The sequence below is a fragment of the Tamandua tetradactyla genome, chromosome 4, assembly GCF_023851605.1.
Source record: "Tamandua tetradactyla isolate mTamTet1 chromosome 4, mTamTet1.pri, whole genome shotgun sequence".
In the NCBI taxonomy this organism is placed as follows: domain Eukaryota; kingdom Metazoa; phylum Chordata; class Mammalia; order Pilosa; family Myrmecophagidae; genus Tamandua; species Tamandua tetradactyla.
The window spans coordinates 138,476,602-138,497,322 of record NC_135330.1 but is presented as its reverse complement, the minus strand read 5'-3'; positions in this window follow the sequence as shown (position 1 = coordinate 138,497,322).

Genomic DNA, 20,721 nt, shown 5'->3' with positions numbered 1-20,721 from the left:
AACATTTATTGTTATTACTGTTTGGATAATATTTTCCTCTAAAATTTTGCCTTTTGTGTTATGTATATCATATCTGATTTTCCTTCTTTCTACACTCTTCTCCATACCTCTCTCTTCTGTCTTTTTGTATCTGACTCTAGTGCTCCCTTTAGTATTTCTTGCAGAGCTGGTCTCTTGGTCACAAATTCTCTCAGTGACTTTTTGTCTGAGAATGTTTTAATTTCTCCCTCATTTTTGAAGGATAATTTTGCTGGATATAGGAATCTTGGTTGGCAGTTTTTCTATTTTAGTAATTTAAATATATCATCCCACTGTCTTCTAGCTTCCATGGTTTCTGCTGAGAAATCTATACATAGTTATTGGGTTTCCCTTGTATGTGATGGATTGTTTTTCTCTTGCTGCTTTCAAGATCCTCTCTTTCTCTTTGACCTCTGACATTCTAACTAGTAAGTGTCTTGGAGAACGCCTGTTTGGGTCTAATCTCTTTGGGGTGCGCTGCACTTCTTGGATCTGTAATTTTAGGTCTTTCATAAGAGTTGGGAAATTTTCAGTGATAATTTCTTCCATTAGTTTTTCTCCTCCTTTTCCCTTCTCTTCTCCTTCTGGGACACCCACTACACGTATATTTGTGTGGTTCATATTGTCCTTGAGTTCCCTGATACCCTGTTCAAATTTTTCCATTCTTTTTCCGATAGTTTCTGTTTCTTTTTGGAATTCAGATGTTCCATCCTCCAAATCACTAATTCTATCTTCTGTCTCTTTAAATCTATCATTGTAGGTATCCATTGTTTGTTCCATCTTTTGTACTTTATTCTTCACTTCCATAAGTTCTGTGATTTGTTTTTTCAGTTTTTCTATTTCTTCTTTATGTTCAGCCCATGTCTTCTTCATGTCCTCCCTCAATTTATCGATTTCATTTTTGAAGAGGTTTTCCATTTCTGTTCGTATATTCAGCATTAGATGTCTCAGCTCTTGTATCTCATTTGAACTATTGGTTTGTTCCTTTGACTGGACCATATTCTCAATCATCTGAGCGTGGACCATTATCTTCTGCTGCTGGCGTCTGGGCATTTAGTCAGATTTCCCTGGGTGTTGGACCCAACAAGGTTGTAAGATTTTTCTGTGAAATCTCTGGGTTCTGTTTTTCTTATCCTGCCCAGTAGGTGGTGCTCATGGCACACGTTTGTCTCACGTGTTTGGAAGGGATCCCCCCAGTCACCGATCTCCATGGCCTGGGGATTTCCAATCCAATTCTCTCCATTGGTTCGGGGGGCCGCACGTGGTGGGGGCATCAGCCGCTGCAGCTTGAGGGGACCCTGTGGCTGGTCGCCGACTGCAGTGGGCCCGGGGAATTCGCCACTGGACCAGGAAGCCACCCACGGGGGAGGGCCACTGCGGCTTGGGTAGCCCTCTGATCCGAGACTCGTAGCCGGACCAGGAAGCCTCCTGCAAAAGAGGGGCGCCAGCCGCCTCGGCTTGGGAGACTTGCCTCTCCGAGACTCTCAGCCGGCCTGGGAAGGAGGGAGGGAGGAGCTCCAGCCGCTACAGCTGCTGCTGCTCAGGAAATCACGTGCCATTCGGGGATCTCACCGCAGCCGAGTCTCGCAGTCAGACTAGCCAGTCCAGACTGGGGTACGCTGTGTGTCCGTTCCCTGCCGTGGCCCCGGGAGCTGTTCTGCACTGTTTCAGTTCACCTATTAGTTGCTTTGGAGGAGGAACTAAGACGCACGTACCTTACTAAGCCGCCATCTTGGCCCTGCCTCATAAATTGTTTTTTGAACAATCAGAAGTGGGACTGGATCACTGCTCAAAGATGTCACATGTTTGTTCTATGCCACAGGCACGGTGCTGTTCTAGGTGCATTATCTTATTTTCATGAAGATCCTATAGCACAGGCAGCAGTATTAGTCTCATTCTACTTCTACCTCTCCCCACGTACGCTGCGGAGCACTGAAATCAATCAGGCGCCAACCTCGCGGAGACCCGGCGCGCCGCGTCCGTACCACATTTTATTGATCCACTCATCTGTTGATGACATTTGGTTTGTTTCCATCTTTTAGGATTATGAATGCTGCTATGAGCATCAGTGTGCAAATGTCTGTTTGTGTCATTGCTTTCAGCTCTTCTGGGTACATACCAAGTAGTACTATGCTGGGTCATAGAGCAACTCAATATTTAGTTTCCTAAGGAACTGTCAGTCTTCCATACTGGCTACAGCATTGTATATTTCCATCAGCAGTGCGTAAATGTGCCAGTTTCTCCACATTCTCTCCAACATTTGTAGTTTCCTGTTTGTATAATAGCAGCCATTCTTATAGACGTGAAGTGGTATCTCATTGTAGTCTGGATCTGCATTTCCCTTATACCCAGTGAAGATCATCATCTCTTCATGTACTTTTGAGCCATCTGTATTTGCTCTTCAGAAAAGATATGCCTATTCATATCTTTAGCCCATTTTATAATTTGATTGTTTGTTCTTTTGTTGTTGACTTGTATGATTTCTTTGTATATACAGGAAATCAAACCTTTGCCTGATATGTGATTTCCAAATATTTTCTCCCATTGAGTTGGCTGTCTCTTCACTTTTTGACAAGGTCTTTTGAGGTGTGGAAGCATTTGAGTTTGAGGAGTTCTCATTTATCTATTTTTTCTTTTGTTGCTTGTGCTTTGGGTGTAAAGTTTAGGAAGCTACCTCCTATTATGAGGTCTTGAAGATGTTTCCCTACATTTTCTTCTAGAAGCTTTTTGGTGCTAGTACTTATATTTAGGTGTTTGATCTGCTTTGAGTTAATTTTTGTGTAGGGTCGTGAAAGATAGGGGTCGTCTTTCATTCTCTTGGCTCTTTATATCAGTTCTTCCATGCCCAAATTATTGAAAAAACTATTTTGTTCAAGTTCAGAGGATTTGGGGGCCTTGCCAAAAATCAGTTGACCATAGATTTGATGGTCTATTTCTACACTCCTGATTCGATTCCATTGGTCAGTGCTTCTCTCTTTGTGCCAGTAGCGTGCTGTTTTGACCACTGTGGCTTTATGATAGGTTTTAAAGTCAGGGAGTGTTAATCTCCCACTTCATTCTTCTTTTTTAGGATGCTTTTAGCTATTCAAGGTCTCTTTCCCTCCCAAATGATTTTGGTATTTAGTTTTTCCAAATCTTCAAAGTAAGTTGTTGGAATTTTAATTGGTACTGGTTGAATCTGTAGATCAATTTGGGGGTAAATGACATCTTAAGTATATTTAACCTTCTTATCCATGAGCACGGAATGTCTTTCCATCTATTTAGATCTCCTTTGATTTCTTTTAGCACTGTTGTGTAGTTTTCTGTGTACCAGTCCTTTATCCCTAGTTAAGTTCATTCCTAAGTATGTAATTCTTTTAGTAGCTCTTTTGAATGGAATTTTTTCCTTAACTGACTCCTCAGATAGTTCATTGCTTTTGTATAGAAATGTTTCTGGTTTTTGACCATTAATTTTATATCCTGCCACCTTTCTCAATTTGTTTATTAGCTCATGTAACTTTGCTGTAGATTTCTCAGGATCTTTCAAGTATAGTATCATATCATCTGCACATAATGAGAGTTTTACTTCTTCCTTTCCAATTTGGATGTCTTTTATTTCTTCATCCTGCCTGATTGCTCTAGCTAGAACTTCTAGCACAATGTTGAATAATGTGATGACAGTGGGCATCCTTGTCTTGTTCCTGATCTTAGTGGGAAGACTTTCAGTCTCTCTTCATTGAGTATGATCCTTGCTATCATTTTTTCATATATTCCCTTTGTGAAGTAGTTACCTTTGATTCCTATCTTTTGGAATGTTTTGATCAGAAAAGGATGCTGAATTTTGTCTAATGCTTTTTCAGCATCAATATAGATGATCATGTGATTTTTTTCCTTTCATTTGTTAGTGGGCTGTATTACATGAATTGATTTTCTTGTGTTGAACCATCCTTGCATTCCTGGTATAAACCCCACTTGGTCATGGTGTATAATTCTTTTAATGTGCTGTTGGATTCTATTTACTAATATTTATTGAGAATTTTTGCATCTATGTTCATTAGGAAGACCAGCCTGTAGTTTTCCTTTCTTATAGCATCTTTACCCAATTTTTGTATTAAAATAATATTAACTTCATAAAATGAGTTAGGTAGAGCTCCTTTTTCTTCAATTTTTTGGAAAACTTTGAGCAAGATTGGTGTTAGTTCTTTCTGGAATGTTTGATAAAATTCCCCTGTGAAGCCATCTGGCCCTGGCCTTTTCTTTGTAGGAAGATTTTTGATGACTGATTGAATCTCTTTTCTTGTAATTGGTTTGTTGAAATATTCTAGTTTTTCCTGAGTCAGTGTAGCTTGTTTTGTGTCTCTAGGAATTTGTTCATTTCATCTAAGTTGTCTAGTTTGTTGGCATATAGTTGTTCATAGTATCCTCTTATGATTTCTTTTATTTCTTCAGGGTCTGTGGTAATGCACCCCTTCTCATTTCTGATTTTGTTTATTTGCATCCTCTCTCTTTTTTTCTTCATAAGTGTTGCCAGCAGCCCATCAATTTTATTGATTCTCTAAAAGAATCAACTTTTGGTTTTATTGATTCTTTCATTCTCTCATTCATTTCTCTCTGCTTTAATCTTTGTTATTTCTCTTCTCCTGTTTGCTTTGGGGTTAGCTTGCTGTTCTTTCTGAAGTTCCTCCAGGTTTAAAAATTGAGTCCTCAATTTTTGCTCTTTCTTGTTTTTTAATATAGGTGTTTAAGGCAGTAAATTCCCCCTCACAACACAGCCTTTGCCACATCCTATCAATTCTGATAAGTTCTGTTTTCATCTCCAGATAGATACCAATTGCTTTAGCAAGTTTTTCTTTGACTCACTTGTTGTTTAAGAGTGTGTTATTTAATCTCCATATGTGCTGGTTTGAAATGATGTATGTATCCTAGAAAAACCATGTTTTGATCTTAATGCCCTTTTGGAAAGGCAGCCATATTTTCTAATCCCTATTCAGTATTGTGTGTTTGAAACTGTAATTAGATAATCTCCCTGGAGATGTGATTTAATCAAGAATGGCTGATAAACGGGATTAGGTAGAGGCATGTCTCCACCCATTTGAGTGGGTCTTGATTAGTTTCTGAAGTCCCATAAAAGAGGGAGCATTTTGGAGAATAAAAAGAGATTTGTAGAGAACAGAGAATGCTGTAGCACTATGAAGCAGAGTCCACCAGCCAGTGACCTTTGGAGATGAAGAAGGAAAACACCTCCTGGGGAGCTTTATGAAACAATAAACCAGGAGAAGAAGCTAATAGATGACGCATGTTCACCATGGCCCTTCCAGATGAGAGAGGAACTCTGACTGTGTTCACCATGTGCTTTTCCAGATGAGAGAGAAACTCTAACTGTGCTCACCACGTGCCCTTCCACTTGAGAAAGAAACCCTGAACTTCATCGGCCTTCTTGAACCAAGGTATCTTTCCCTGGATGCCTTAGATTGGACATTTCTATAGACTTGTTTTAATTGGGACATTTTCTCAGCCTTAGAATGTAAACTAGCAACTTATTAAATACCCTTTTTTAAAAGCCACTCTGTTTCTGGTATATCACATTCTGGCAGCTAGCAAACTAGAGCACCATATATTTGTGAATGTTCTCATTCTTTGGTGGTTATTGAGATCCAGCTTCATACCATTGTTATCAGAAAATGTGCTTTGAATAATTTCAGTGTTTTGGAATTTATAAAGACCTGTTTTGTGCCCTAGCATATAACTGTCCTGGAGAATGTTCCATGAGCACTAGAGAAGAATGTATAACCTTGTACTTTGGGGTGCAATGACCTATATATATCTGTTAGGTCTAATTCACTTATCAAGTTATTTAACTTATCTATTTCCTTGTTGATCTTCTATCTGGTCATTCTATCTATAGAGGAGAGTGGTGTATTGAGGTCTCCTACTATTATTATTGAAACATTTATCACTCCCTTCAGTTTTCCCAATGTCTGTCTCATGTACTTTGGAGCTCCTTGATTGGGAGCATAAATATTTATGATTGTTATATCTTCTTGGTGAATTGACCCTTTAATTAGTATATAATTAAAGACATATCTTATTATGTCTTTACATTTACAGTCTATTTTGCCTGATATTAGTATAGCTACTCCTGCTTTCTTTTGGTTACAACTTTTGTGGGAAAGCTTTTTCCATCCTTTCACTTTCAATCAATCTGTACCCTTGTGTCTAAGATGAGTCTCTTGTAAGCAGCATATAGCTGGATTGTGTTTTTTAATCCATTCTGCCAATCTATATCTTTTAATTGGTAAGTTTAGTGCATTCACATTCAAAGTTGTTACTGGAAAGGCATTTCTTGATTCCATCATCTTATCTTTTTTTATTTTATTCTTCAGATCTATATATTCATTTCTCTTTGTATTATTTAAATTACCCTTAGTCATACTCTTCAATTCTGTGCCCTTCTCCTGTCTCTTTTTTCCAGCTGGCAGAACTCCTTTTAGTATATCTTGTAGGACCAGTCACCTGTTGACAAATTCTTTCAAGACTTTGTCTGGGAAAACTTTAACCTCTCCCTCAATTTTGAAGGACAATTTGGATGGGTACAGAATTCTTGGCTGGAAGTCTTTCTCTTTCAGGATCTTGAATATATCATTACCACTGCCTTCTCGCCTCCAGGGAGCTAGTTGAGTAGTCTGAACTCAGTCTTATTTGATTTCCCTTGTATGTAGTAGATTGTTTTTCTCCTGCTGCTTTCAGGATTTTCTGCTTCTCCTCAACATTTGGCAGACTGATTAGTGTGTGCCTTAGGGAAGGTCTATTTGTATTTATTCTGTTTGAAGTTCTTTGGGCTACTTTGACTTATTTACTTATGACTTTTATGAGGCTTGGAAATTTCCCCCCCGATATCCTCAATTACTCTTCCTAGACCTTTACTCCTCTCTTCTCCTTCTGGAACACCAATGATTCTTGTATTTGTGCACTTTGTTTTGTATATCATTTCTCTGAGTTCCCATTCAATATTTTCCACCTTTTTTGCCATTTGCTGCTTTGAGTCTTCAAAGGCAATTATTCTGTCCTTTATATCACTTATTCTTTCTTCTGTCTCTTCAAATCAGGTGTTGTGTGCCTCTAGTATGTTTTTATTTGGTCAACAGAGTCTTTCATCTTTGTGACTTCCCCTGTTTTTCTATTTATTCTTTCAAATTCCTCTTTGTGCTCTTCTACTGTCTTCTTGATCTCCTTTATGTCATTTGATATCCCACTTACTTTATTAAGTAGAGTTGTATGAACATCTTTGATTAGTTGTTCCAAAGTCTGTCTCCTCTGGTGTTTTAATTTGGTCATTAGGCAGGGCTAATCAGTCTGCATTGTGATACGCTTAGTAATCTTCTGCTGTCTTTGTCGCATGTAAATATCTTGATTGATTTACTTTGGGAGTTGATTTCTTTCAGTAGTCTAAGGCCTTATGTTTGCAGGATGGTTGTACAGCAGGGAGCAGGGAATGGGGTGGAGTACAGTGATTTGTTTCAGGGCAGGTTTGGGTGCATGTTGGGGATGTTACACGATGCTTGTGAACATGGGCACCCAGTGGCCAGGGAGGATGTCGCTGTGTAGGTGCATCAGTCAGGTGGGGGGGGGGGACGTAACCCTGGTGTGCACTGGTCTAAGACACAAGGCCCTTTTGTGCATGCAAAGATCTGTGACAGCAGGTCAGCATTATGTCTTCGTAGATTGGGGGCAGATGTGACCTGACTGTGTAGATCGGCACTTTCTCAGTGCTGGGAAGTGAGGCTGAGGGCTGTGTACATATGTGGGTCTAAAACTGCTGAAAAGTGTGGCTCCCACAGCTGAATGATGTGATTGGGGGCCCGTGTGCATGGGCCTGGGCGTGCCCTTAATAGATGCACTGAGTTCAGGGAGGGTGGGGTGAGGCTGCGTGATACTATGGGCCATGGGTGGGGGTAACCTATATATGGAGGTTAGTGCCCACAACCTTTATGCTTTGGCCACAGCCTGCAGGGAACAAGGAGGGGGAGGTAGTGCTTGAGAGGAGTGTAGGAGAGATGGGTTGGACTGCACTTGGGGTGGGAGTGTGGGGCAGGTATGTGCACTGGGGGTCTGTGGGGTGGGGGCGCCTGGAGCAGGGGGAATGAGGGCAGGTGAGGGGGTTCAGGTGTGTGGGGTGTGGGGTGAGTCACCGGTCATGGGGCTGTACTGGTGAGGGTAATGCGCCCAAGGAATGCGGCCTGGCTTACTTCCTAGTCCAGTGCTCCCATTCATGTACTCCCATGGGCTCCATGGCTCTGCACCTCCATGCCAGACGCCAGCTTTCTGCCTATCAGTTCCTCATCCTCTGCAACCAGGGCTGCTGCATGTGGTGCAGAAGGCTCTCCCCGGTCAGCCGCAGTCCCGAATTGCCACCTCAGTCACTCTCCTGTCCCTTATCTCAATGAAGCAGGTTAAGCCCAAGTTAGTCAATTTGGACATTTTTCCAGAAGTCCAGGAAATAGTATTTTAAGAAACATATGGATGATTTTGATTTAATTAATCTTAGGGCCCCATCTGTTCCAGAATGAAAAGGAGTAATTCACTTTAGAGTTATTTTAATAATAAACTATTGAAAAGCACCACAAGTCACCAAAACAACTTAGCGCTGCCACTAAGCTTTTGAAATGTAAGATCCCAGATTGAAGAGAGAAGAAAGTCTTCCTAAATCAACATGCCACCTGAAAGATGTATATGGAACACTCATTCAGACTTCTTAGCTTTACCTTGCAGATGATAGGAGGTATACAATTTATGTATGAAGGTCTCAACTTTTATTAACAAGCTGAGAAACACAATTCTCCTTTCTTGAATTGGAAATTCACATATGAACATACATACATATCTTTATTTATAAACAGAATGGTTTTCCATAACTAGCTTTTAAAATTTTTCCATCATTACTCTATCATGGACATTGATATAAAACAGTACACACTTCTACATCAGTGTTTTAGGGCTACTTAATATTCCATAGAAAGGATTTAAAGATGTTTTCAAATCCACCTCCACTGATGTGCATTTAAAATATCTCTATTTTCCTTGATTAACAACTAACTCTTAAGTTAACATATTGTAAAGAATCTCTGATACATTTGCACATTTTTTAAGCCATAAAAGATGTGTAATAGAAGGCTAACAGTCTTTCTTTATTTGAATGATTAGAATAGAATGGGATAGGATGTGTGTATGTGACTTTTTGTGTGTTTGCTAGTTGCCATGCCAGAGACTACTAATTGATTACCCTATCCTTTCCTTTTTTTTTTCTTGCACGCACAGCCAGACTACGTTTCTAAGCCACATAGTTAGGTAGTGGTGGCCAGATGACTGGATTCTAGCTAATGGTAGGCAAGCAGAATGCGATAACACTTCCAGGCCCACTTGCCATCTTCCTTTCTCTATTCCCTTTCAGGCTTGGTACAGATGAATATGTGCTCAACATGGCAGAGCTTAAATAGGAAAGAGTCTGAGTCCTCAAATCACTATGTGGAAGAGAGTCACACGAAATACTGAAACCCTATTTTGGACTTTAAGTGAGTGAGAAATGAACATTTATTGTACTTGATCTATATTATATTTGGGGGTTTGCTTATTTCTGCAACTTGCAGTACCCTTTTTGCTTTTAAATTTTCACTAGTAAACATATATTGCTTAAGTATTATTCAAGAGCTTAAAAAATTCAACTAGCTGATCTAATATCTTGAAGGCCTACTTATGTTTTCTTCCCTTTGTTATAGCTCAATTTAGGTTCTCTTTATAGAATTTATGTTCAAGCATTTGAATATCTTTTTTGCTATTTTCCATCCAATGAATAACCTTTTATGTAGAAAATTCAACAACTGAGAAGTATTACTTTAAAGAGAATTGACAAGATGTGTAAATACCAATGAAACTATTATCCATTCAATAAATCTAGAAGCAATAATGTTCTCCATGGACTTTAATGGCAGACTATCTGCAAGATAAAAACTTTGAACTCAAGAAACTATGAAGGACTATACCTAGAACCCCTCAATAGAGTATCTGATAGGTCTTAATCAGCATCACCCAGTAGAGAATAATAAAACTGTCCTTAAAGTCATTGAATTTACTCACAGTTTAAGGTCAAAGAGAATATTTTATGTCTTTATAAAGTCCTGCTAAGGCCTCCAAGAAAAAGAGGTTAAGAAACTGGAAAGTGTTTTCCTGTAGAGAAATCTAAGCACATAATATTTAAGTTCCTGCAGTGTTATGTCATCACACAAAGTCAGGTTTTTACATAAAATTAGGTTTGACAGATTTCCCAGCTATCTATACTACATGTGGTTCATTTGGCCATTGTACCTCTAATGAACTTATGTCACAATCAACTTTTAAAAAAATGATAACTAAGAAAAATTGTGACAGTCTTAAAGGAGTAAAGTAGCCTTGACAAATGTGTGAATAACTATCCCACAAGTGTGTAAATGCAATGCCTCCATCACAAAAAATGAATGGTTAATGGCCATTCCACTCTGCATTAGCCAACGCTAAAAGGCTTCTTTGTGATAGATGAATCACTACCTTTAGCATTATGGAAAGTTATGCAACAACAGATGGAGGATAATACTCTCCTATGAAAGGAATTTAGAAGTTATTTGCAAACTAGTTATTTGACTTTGAATTATCCTTACTTTCAGTGTTCTTCATTTGAAGTATAATGACAAATAATCCAGAGGTAAAACCTGACAAATTCCGTAAATTATTTGCATAGTCAATAAACTCTTATGATTCTAATTTTGTAGTTTTACTTGTGTTACATAATGGAGAATTGGACTAAAAAATTTTTAATAAAAAATATTTAAAATGCTAATAAAGTGGCTTATCTAGTTTGGCAACCAGCACTATAGGTAAATCACATTCCATTTTCTTCCATAACAAATTCCCAGAGTCTAGCAATTGTCCTTATTATCCCTGAAATGGGAGGGAATGAATTTATAATAATTGGTCATTTGAAGCTTGGGCTATTCTGATTTTATTTTTAATTTCTAAGCTTCTCCAATACAATTGATAAGAAAAGACACCAACTATTATTACACTGGTGAAGTAAGAAGAATCTAAACACCTCTTTAAGGAATATATTTAACAATAGATTTCTCAACTCTATAAAGAGAGGGTGCAAAACTGCAAGTTATTAGAGATGAATACATGCCTAAATTCTGGAAAACATTCATATAAAACACATCATTATGATTTTAGATAAAATTTACTGGGTCAAAGAGTTAAAGCAACTTATCCACCCATCTGGTAAAATTTAGAGTTCTTGTGGATCTGGGCTGATTGATTCCAAAGTTGGTGTGTTTTCTGCTACATCAGATTATATGTATCAGGAATATGTGTCCTTGAATAAAAATTCACAAAGATGGTAGTGGAATTGCAATGGAAATCTTTTGGGGGAGAGAAAAAGGTGAGAGAAGCCGAAGTAAAATATGCTGTAGATTGACAGACCAGACAAAGAATCTGTAAAATTCTTTTCTAATGCATATCATAGAACAGCCATCATATCAATATTAGTAATGAAGAAGTGCTTCATCTTTTAAAAGTTTTATTCTGCTAACAGTACATTTGATACTTTTTTTTTTTTTGCATGGGCAAGCACCAGGAATCGAACCCAGGTTGCCAGCATAGCAGATGAGAATTCTGCCACTGAGCTACCATTGCACCACCCCATCTGATACATTTTTGACTTGCCTTTTTAAATATTTCATCATGAAAAATGTAGAGGAATCAATATGAGGAATTGCTACTCTGGACTACATTATGATGAGTAAAGAAAATTTGGAGTAGAAACAAAATGATATTTAGGGGTAAGTGATTATATCATTTTAAAAAATTATTTTTTTTAGTTTTTTTCTTTGTTAGGGAGGTTGTGGGTTAATAGAACAATCATGCACAAAATACAGTATTCCTATATAACACCTCACCACCAATACCTTGCATTGGTATGGAACATTTGTTAAAATTGCTGATAACACATTTTTTATTATTGTGCTACTAACTTTAGTTCATGTTTTAATATAGAGTTCACTGTGTAGTATATTTCCATGGATTTTTTTTTTAATTTTCTTCTGTCACCATATATATATACTCTAACATTTCCCCTTTTAACCACATACAGATACATATTTCAGTGCTGTCAATTGCTTTCACAATGTTGTGCTAACATCACCACCATCCATTTCCAAAACATTTTCATCATTCCAAATAGGAACCTTGTACATTTTAAGCCTTAACCTCCCATTCCCTATTCCCACTACATACCTTGGTAAACTATATCCTAGATTCTGATTCTATGAGTTAGTTTATTCTAATTATGGCAAATCAGTGAGAGAAAAAAATTATTCTTTTGTGTCTGGATTATTTCATGCAACATTACGTGTTCAAACTTCATCCATGTTGTCACATATATCAGGGCTTCATTCTTTTTTTACTGTTGAGTATTATTCTAAGGTATGTATATTTGATATTTCATTTACCCATTCATCAGTTGAAGGACACTTGGGTTGCTTCCATCTTTTGGCAATTATAACTAATCTTGTCATGAACATCAGTCTGTAAATATGTTAGAGTCCCTACTTTCAAAATTTTTTGGTATATACCTAGCAATGAGATTACCAGGTCATATGATAATTCTTAAACTGAGCTGAGAAACAGCAGAACTGTCTTCCACAGCAGCTGCAGCATTTTACATTGTCACCGGCAATGACTGAATGTTTCAATTTGTCCACATCCTATCAGATATTTGCTATTTTCCATTTTTAAAAAAAAATAACAGCCATTCTAAAGGGTATGAAATGGCATCTCATTGTGGTTTTGATTGTATTTCCCTGATGGGTAAAAATGTTAAGCATCTTTATATGTGTTTCCTGATCATTTGTTTATCTTCTTTGGAGAGATATCTAATCAAGTCTTTTGCTCATTTTTTAATTGGGTTGATGGTCTTTTTGTTGTTAAGTTGAAGGATTTCTTTCTATGTTCAGGATATTAAACCTCTATTGGTTATGTGGTTTCCAAATATTTCCTCCTGATTTATAGACTGATATCTTACTTTTATGATAAATTCCACTGAGGAACAAAATATTTTAATTTTGATGAGGTCCTATGCATCTATATTTTCTTTTGTTGCTTGTTCTTTGGATGTAAAGTCCAAAAAATCATTGCCTAACACAAGGTCCTGACGATGCTTCCCTACATTTCCTTCTAGGAGTTTGATAGTTTTAGCTCTTATACTTAGCTCTTTGATCTTTTTTGAGTTAATTTTTGAATATATTGTGTGATGAGGGTTCCCCTTCTATTTGCAAATGAAGATCACATTTTCCTAGCACCATTTATTGAAGAGACTATTCATTTCCAATCGAATGGTCTTTGCCCCCTTGTCAAAAATCAGCTGGCCATAAATGTGAGGGTTGATTTCTGAGCTCTCAATTAATTTCCATTGGTCTATCTGTTTTGTGCCAGTGTGATGCTGTTTTAATTATATAGTAGCTTTGTAATATGTTTTAATAGTAAGTATGAGTCCTCAAACTTCTTTCATTTCAAGGTGACTTTAGCTATTTGGGGCTGCTTACCCTTCTGTATAAATTTAATAATTGGCTTTTTCATTTCTGCAAAGAAGGATGTTGGAATTGTGATTTGGATTGCATTGAATCTATAAATTACTTTGAGTTGGTTGACATCTCAATGATAGTTATTCTTCCAATTCATTTAGGTCTTCCTAATGAATAGGAATTTCCTTCCATTTATTTAGGTCTTCTTTTAGCTTTTTTTTTTTGGTTTTCTGTTTATACGTCCTTTACATTCTTGTTTACATTTATTCATAGATATTTCATTCTTTTTGTTGCTTTTGTAAATGGATTTTTTTCTTAATTTCATCCACTGAGTTTTCATTTCTTATGTATACAAATACTACTGATTTTGGAATGTTGATATAGTATCATGCCACTTTTCTGAATGCATTTATTAACTCTAGGAGCCTCAATATGTGTTTTTCTGCATTTAATGTATATGGGAAGATGTCGTCTGCAAATAAGAGATGCTTTAATTCTTTCTTTCCTATTTTAATTCTCTGTGTTTCTTTTTTCCCCTAACTTATCTAGCTAAAACTTCTAGCATAATGTTTAATAACTACAAGGACAGTGGATATACCTGTCTTATTCCAAATCTTAGAGGGAAAACTTTCAGTCTTGCTCCATTGAAATTGATGTTAGCTGTGGGATTTTCACAGATGTCCTTTGTTATGTTGAGGAAGTTTCATTCTTTATCTATCTTTTGAAATGTTTTTATCAAGAAAGGATACTAGATTTTGCCAAATTCCTTTTCTACCTCAATTGAGATAATTTTCTGGTTTTTCAATTTATTAATGTAGTGTATTACATTAGTTGATTTTTTGTGTTTTGAATCACCCTTGTATACTTGGAATAAAATCCATTTGATCATGATGTATAATTCTTTTAATGTGGTGTTGGATTCAATTTTCAAGTATTTTGTTAAGAGTTTTTGCATTTGTATTCATTAGAGAAATTGGTCTGTTGTTTTCTTTTCTTGTAATATTTTTTGTCTGGCTTTGGTATTAAGGTTATATTGGCATCATAGAATGAGTACGGTAGTATTACCACCTCTTCAATTTTTGAGAAGAGTCTGTGCAGGATTGGTATTAATTCTTCTTGGAATGATTAGTAGAATTTCCCTGTGAAGCAATATGGTCCTGGGCTTTTCTTTTTCGGAGGCTTTTGATGATTGATTCAATCTCAGTTGTCTGTTGAGGTCTTTTATTTCTTCTAGAATCAATGTAGCTCACTTGTGTGTTTCTAGGAATTTGCCCATTTTAATGTAAATGTTTGAGGCTATACATTTTCCTCTCAGTGCTACTTCCACTGCATTCTAAAAGTTTTGATATGTTGTGTTCTTGTTTTCACTAGTTTCAAGATGTTTAATGATTTCCTTTGCAGTTTATTCTTTGGCCCACCAATCATTTTAAGAATGGATTGCTTAATTTCCATATATTTGTGAATTTTCCAGCATTCCACCTGTTACTCGTTTCCAGTTTCATTCCATTATCATCAGAGAAAGTGCTTTGTGTAATTTCTATCTTTTTAAATTTATTGAGACTTGTTTTGTGACCCAACATGGGGTCTGTCCTGGGGAATGATCCATGAGCACTTGAGAAAAGTGCATATCTTGGTGTTTCGGGGTGCAAAGCTGTGTGTATGTCTAAGTTTAACATTTATCATATTCAAGTTCTCTGTTTCTTTATTGATCTTATGTCTAGATGTGCTATCTATTGATGAGAGTGGTGTATTGAAATCTGCTACATTGTTGTATAGCTTTCTATTTCTCCTTCAGGTTATCCAGTGTTTGCCTTATGTATTTTGAGACAGCATGATTAAATACATAAATATTTATGATTGTTATTTCTTCTTGGTGGATTGCCCCTTTATTAATGTATAATGTCTTGCCTTTACAGCCTATTTTATCTAGTATTAGTATAGCTACCCTATCTATTTTTTTGGTTACTGGTTGAATAGACTATCTTTTTCTAACCTTTCACTGTCAACATATTTGGTTCTTTGGTTCTAAGGTGGGTGTCTTGTTGACAGCATATAGCTGGATCACACATTTTAAATCCATTCTTAAATCTGTGTCTTTTGATTTGGGAGTTTAACCAACGTTATTACTGTAAAGGCAGTACTTATTTCAACCATTTTATCCTTTGTTTTTTATGTCATATCTTACTTTTGTCTCTCTTTTTACCCTTTTAGTTACCTTTACTGATACACATTCATTTCTATACCCTATTTCAAGCTTCTCACTCCTGCTTTTTCCTTTCAAGTCACAGAACTCCCTTTAGTATTTCTTTGGCAGGTCTCTTTTGATAAACTTTCTCAGTTTCTGCGTCTCTGAATATTTTAAACTCTCTTATTTTTTAAGGACTGTTTAGCCAGATAAAGAATTTTTGCTTGGCAGTTTTTCTCTTTCAGTACCTTAAATATATCTTACATTGTCTTTTCAACCCATGCTTTCTGATGGGAATTTGAAATTTAATCTTATTGCAGTTCCCTTGTAAGTGATGAATTGCTTTTCTCTTCCTGTTTTCAGGATTCTGTTTTTATCTTTGGCATTTGACATTCTAAATAATATGTGTTTCAGAGAATGTCTACTAGGAATTTATTCTGTTTGGAGTATGTTGTGATTCTTGGTCATGTGTATTTACATCTTTCATAAAAATTAAGAAATTTTCAGCCATGATTTCCTCAGATATTCTTTCTTCTCCTTTTCTCTTATTTTTCCCTTCTGGGACACCCATGATGGGTATCCTTATGAACCTCATGTTGTCTTTCAAGTCCCCAATAACCTGCTAACTTTTTTCCATTCTTTTCTTTATTTGTTTTTCTGTCTGTAAGATTTCAATTGTCCTGTCCTTTACTTTGCTCATCCTTTCTTCTGCCTGTTGATATTTGCTGCTGTATGCCTCTAGTGTGTTCCTAATCTCTTCTATTTTGCATTTCATTTACATAATTTCTGTTATATTTCTTTATGCTCTCAGATTCCTTTTTATGTTCTCCAAGTGTCTTCTTAATATACTTGATCTCTTCAGCCATATTTTCCTTCATCTCCTTGAAATGATTTAGATTTAAGATCTCTGATTAGTAGTTCTCCAAAATTTTAATTTGTTCCTTTGACTGGGTCAGATCTTCCTGTTTCTTAGTATGGCTGGTGTTTTTTTCCTGTTGTCTGGGCATATGGTTATCTTGATGAGTTTACTCTGAAGGTCAGTTTTTCTCTCTTGATTGGGGTTTTATTGTTGGTTAGTTTTGTGTTTAGGCTTTTCTTTGACATTTGGTTCAACTTATTCTAGACCCTTAGAATTGTCCAGCTTTAATTGATCAAGTTTTTCCAGCTCTTCTTCATCTGATTCTTGCCCTGGGTATGCAGGGTAATTTTAAAGATTGTACTAATTGTGCAATTGCTTCACCCCCAGGATAAATCTTCCTTTCTTCTGTTCCTTCTCTGGGAATCTTGATCTGTTCAGTGTGTTTTTGCTTTGCCTTATAGTGTTTTTAAACACTACTTTTGCTACCTCTAGCCGCTTTTGCCTGGAGGAATAATTCTGGGAGTAACATTAGCCCAGAGAGGGATTTCCCAAGACAGTATTGCTCAGCTGAAACAGGGCCAGGGTTCCATGAAGGAGGCTCCAAAGATACCTAGGGAAAGAATCAGGAATGATGTCAAAAGCCTTTTTTTTTTTTTTTTTTTTTTTTTTTGGCATAGGCAGGTTCTGGGTATCAAACCCTGGTCTCTAGCATGGTAGGTGAGAATTCTGCCACTAAGCCACTGTTGCTCCATCTGACATACACTTTTTTGATGAGTCCCTGAAGATGCGCTTTGCTGGCTTGTCCAGCAGATAGCACCTTCATCAAAATATTCCTCACATCCTTAGGGAGATACTGTGTTTTCAAATCTTCACTGCCTTGATCCTTTGGGGAGCAGGATTGAAACAATGGCCATGATTATCCATTTCCAGAGTGGGCTGAAACAGCAGCACAGAGATGGAACCTTGCAATTTTAATTCACCTATCAAAAGCCATGATCAGTGCTCAGCCATGCCCCTCCCTACCCTTCCCTTCCCCATTCTTGGGGAAGAGAACTTCCATGTTCTTCTTCATTGACAGCAGTCAGCCAGAGACCAGAACCTAAGGCTTCCCAATGCAGGAGTGGGTGATGGGTACCAACACCAGCTGTGGAGCAAGCTACACACAGTACTTTACCGCAGATTCTCAGTCTCTTCCTCCTGCTCTTTCCTGGATGCTCTACAGATCTCACTTCCTGGAGAGCCCTGCTTGGCCATTTTTCCCAGAAGCTTCCGAGCTTTTAAGCTTTTGATGAAATAGGTACAAAGGCCCTGGCTAAATATCTGTAATTGAGCCACCTTCTGAATTAAATTGGACTTCCAAACTGTTTATGAGTTTATCCATATCTTCTTAGCTTGCCACAGTAGCAGTGTGACAGCAGCAAGGACAATGTGGTCATAGTGTCTTCTTTGGAAGGAGGCCAAAAAAGCTGCATATATTTAAATTTGCTACATGTTCTTGTTAAATTGCTCCCTTTATCATTATATAATGACCATTTTTATCCCTTGTGACATTTTACCACTTTAAGTGTGTTTTATCTGATGTTAGTATAGCTATCCCAGCTCTCTTGCTCTCTCTTTTTTTTTTTTTTTTTTTTGCATGTGCAGGCATGAGGAATTGAACCCAGGTCTCTGGCAGGGCAGGTGAGAATTCTGCCATTGAATCACTGTCGCATTGCCCCCCAGCTCTCTTGGTGATTACATTTATAATGTATATTTTTCAATTCTTTCATTTCTATTCTGCTTGTATATTTGAACTTAAGGTGAGTCTCTAGCAAACACCACATGGTTGGTTCATGGTTTTTTTATATCCATTCTAGCATTCTCTGCCTTTAGACTGGAGAGTTCAATTCACCTGAATTTAGGTCAGTACTGACAATTCAAGGCTTTCTTCTGCCATTTTGCTGTTTAACCTTTGAAAGTTCTTGGACTTTTTTATGTCCCTCAAATCTTTAATAAGTTATTTTATTTTTCTTGCTTGTTGAGTCCTATTGAGTACCCTTTCATTTCAAGCTGGTTATATTTTCATCTGTTTTCCTTGTGGTTGCTATGTGGTTAAAGTTTATCCTACTAAATGTGCTACAATCATATTTGGTTTAATACCAACTTAACTTCAGTAACATACAATTATATACCTCTTGTCTCTCCACTTTTTTTTTTATACTTGTTACCATATAACTTTAATCATTGTTTGTCCTAAACCATAAATTTATCATTACTGTTTATTCATTTGCATTTCAGCACCTGGAGAAAGTGAGAATTAGAATTACATACCAAACAATACACTGTAATAAAACTGACATTTATAATTACACAAATGGTTTATTTAGGTAATCACTTTTATGTCACTTTAAACCACTGTCTGCTGTCCTTTATTATCAGTTTAAAGACTCCCTTCAGTATCACCTGTAGTGAAGGTACAGTGGTGATGAACTCCCTCAGCTTTTGTCTATCTGAGAATGTCAATCTCTCCCTCATTTTTGAAAGAAATTCTTGCTGGATATAAAATTCTTGGTTGGCAATTGTTTTCTTTCAGTACTTTAAATATTTCAATCTACTGCCTTCTTGCATCATTTCTGATGAGAAATCAGCACTCAATCTAATTGGGACTCTCTTATACACAACATATTACTATTCTCTTATAGTTTTCAGAACTCCTTTCTTGTCTTTTACATTTGATATTGTGACCAATACATGAAGGAATGCATTTTTATTTGTTTTCTTGTTTGATGGTCTTCTTGCTTGTGCATATTTATGTCTTTTGCTGAGTCTGGGAAGTTCTTCGTATGTATTTCTTTGAATATTTCTTATGTCCTTTTCTCTCTTTCTTCTCCCTCTTCAACTCCCATAATGTGTGTTATGGTAAGTTTGACGCTGTCCCAGAGGTTTCTAGGATATTTTTGCTTTTACTATTTCTTTTTTCTTACTATTCCTCAGCTTGATTCATTTCAAGTGTCTTCTTATTGAGTTCACTGATTTTTCTGCCACCTGCAATCTGCTCCTGAAACTCTCCCCAGAATTTTTAATTTAGTTATTGTTGTCTTTAACTCCAGTAGTTCTGTTTGGTTCCTGTTTAAAATTTCTCTTTTTATTTAGACTCTCATATTCAGTGTTTCCTGATAATTTTTAGTGTTCTTTCTTTGTATTCCCCTTCGTTTCCTTGAGCTTTTTAATGATTGTTTTTTAAAAAGGCTTTGTTCAGTGTATTCACATTCTGATCTCCTTCATTAGATTTTCTGGATTTTTATCTCTTCCTTTGGATTAGCCAGCATTTCCTGTTCCTTCTTTTTGTACTCTTCTGTTGTACACTGTACATTTTAATATTTTGAAATGCTATTTCTGAAATTTATTCCCAGAGGTGTCAATTTCTTGATTTTGTAACCAGCTGATGATTAGATAGAGATTTTCTTAGCCTCAGTCTTACAATCAGGAAGACCTGCCAAGGTGAGTGCAGTGGGAAGTGTTTCCCTGTATTTCTGGCACTGTATCTTGTCTTGCGCTTTTGTTTTTTAGTCTTTTGGAGTTCCCTTATTTGTAGGAGATTGGTTGTCCCCTCTGATTCCCAAAGGAAAGACCTCCCTTTCCTGGGTAATTGAAGACTCTGCCCTAGGTTGGAGCCAAGGTTTTGTCCTAGGTTGGGCCAAAGGTTTTGCCCCAGGCTGTCCACTTCTATACAAGCTGTTTTTTTCCTGGAGGGCAAATTCTGGGAGGAATGACAGATCAGAGAGGATTTTCCCAAGCCAGTCTTTCCCAACTGCAACAGGGTCAAGCACCCATAAAGGGGGCACAGACCAGCTCCAAAGTGCCCTGAGAAGAGAATCATGAAGGGTGCCAAAAGTTTCTCTGAAGGATCTCCAGAGCTGAACTTTCCTGGACTGCCCAATGAATGCAGCCTTTCAACTAAATGTCTGCCACAGCCCTGAGGAAGCACAGCATTCCCAATCTCTACCACCACCTGTCTGAAAGTAGGAAATGGGTGCTTGTACCCATGGCATGGAGAGAGCGATTTTCTGTTATTTAGCATAATTTATCAGCCTCTTCTT